At 34.5% G+C, this 1,969-nt stretch overlaps 1 protein-coding gene across 1 annotated transcript in view; it reads right to left on the reverse strand.

Annotated features, from left to right (window-relative positions):
* unc5da (unc-5 netrin receptor Da) overlaps positions 1-1,969 on the reverse strand; it is a gene marked incomplete in the record, with an annotated part of 274,340 nt that overhangs the window by 93,351 nt on the left and 179,020 nt on the right.

The raw sequence follows: 1,969 nt of genomic DNA on the forward strand, positions 1-1,969 counted from the left end.
GTTGTAATGTGACAAAATATGGAAAAGTTCAAGGGGTATGAATACTTTTGCAAACCACTGTAAACACATAGCATGTTGCTACCACGACACTAGCGCTCATCATCAGAGGAGACGTCGGCATCTTTTATCGAGGCTTTCCAGAGACAAGTCCCTACTTGGGAGCGGCTACGTATGCTGTGTTTTTGGGAAATTGTAGTCGGTGAGTTTACTATTTTATACTACTTCTGTGATGTTACTACTACTTCTACTTCCTGTTATCTTCATCATCATCGTCTTTTTCGCCAGTAGAAACAGACGGTTGTTGATCACGTGACTCCCGTGATGCGAAAAAAGGGTTTCTATCGCAATTTTGCGAAAAACACCAATTTCGATATGAAACCGCCTCATCCTAGCGCAAAAACATTTTGTCAAATAACGTAATTTTGTTTTAAATTGACCTGTTTCCATTGAGCAAATTTATTTTTGAAATTCTAATTTGTGCATTTTCATGGTCAGTGGAAACGCAGCTTATATTATGCTTGATGTCATGCATTACCCCAAAATATCACGCTCTGAGTTTGTGTTGTAAATGACCCCTAGCTATCATCACACTATTTAACTGGATATCTGTAAAATTAACTAAAATATAGCTATATATGGAGCAGCATGTGATTAGAGCTGTTGTCTCTTAGAGGTCACCTCCCAGTCTGGGGTCTTTCTGTGTGAACTTTCCATGTTCTCCCTGTGGGCTTACACAATATGTATGTATATTTCACTCATATGCATCCTTCACTTTACTTTAATTTTACTAGCATTAAGCTTCTATTCCACTATAACTGCAATATTCAACTTTTTCTTGTATAAAGATCTCTATTTTTGCACTAGGGTCCCCTCCGTTTCCTGTTATCTTTGTGTTGATGTCACAAATGCATCTGTATCTGTGTCCATATTGTATTACACATTTATTGTCACTTTCTTGTTTATTTACAATGTTATTGGATTGTGCAATTTCTGTTGATTACTTGTTTAATGTTGTAACTGGGAAAGAGAGTAACACAAGTTCAATTCTTTGCATGTTTTGCTCATATGAAGCATTAACAATTAAACTACTTGAATCTTGAATCTGTGCATTCATGGGTTTTCTCCAGGTACTCTGGTTTCCTTCCATAGACCAAAAACCTGTTTGTTAGGTTTACTGGTAACTCTAAAAATTTCTCTAGGTGTTGGTGAGAGTGTTAATGGTTCATTGTCTCATTTTGCCTCCAACCCAGCTGCCACGTGATTCAAAAAGGTAGATAGAGCCACAAAGCCAATTTGGCTGTGGTAACCAACTTGACATGGATTAAGGTTTAGATAAATTTTATACAGTGGCTCATGAGATATTTTGCTGAGAAAAACTCAGAGTATGCATTGAGTATGACTCAGCAACTACACAAAACTAGTTCAATAACTAAAATTAGCTGAGTTGAAGCCATTTTCATGTTTGAAAACGTTGAGCAGTTGTAGCGACCATTTTGACTCTAAATGTAATCTTGTAGATTTACATCTAACGATTACTTTCTGGGAGTTTTCTTAAAATCTGACAAGTGGTTCATAAACTCTGCTAACGCTACAAATGAAACTACACAGAGAGGCAAAAATCACTATCACTGCTTTGCCTTCAGCAGTGAGTGACAATAAACAACAGGCTTTATGTTTATGTATACAGAGAATATAAAACATTTTTTAAAATACACTTGCAAATAATATTCTAATAATTGTAAAGCAAAACCACAATAGTATATATTTGTATGTTAAAAAGCACATAGTGGTTAGATTGTGTTCTCTAAAATAAAGTGCTAACAAAATAGTAGTTTTGTTCATTTAAAGGGATCTATGATTAGTTGTAACATTAGACTTTATTTAATGAACATATATTTTAACTGTAAAATAAAGACTGTAAAAATACTGTAGGCTGTTTAGTTTTTATATTTTTTAAAATATATTTTAA

Source organism: Austrofundulus limnaeus, unplaced genomic scaffold (assembly GCF_001266775.1).
Source record: "Austrofundulus limnaeus strain Quisiro unplaced genomic scaffold, Austrofundulus_limnaeus-1.0 Scaffold10, whole genome shotgun sequence".
Lineage (NCBI taxonomy): Eukaryota > Metazoa > Chordata > Actinopteri > Cyprinodontiformes > Rivulidae > Austrofundulus > Austrofundulus limnaeus.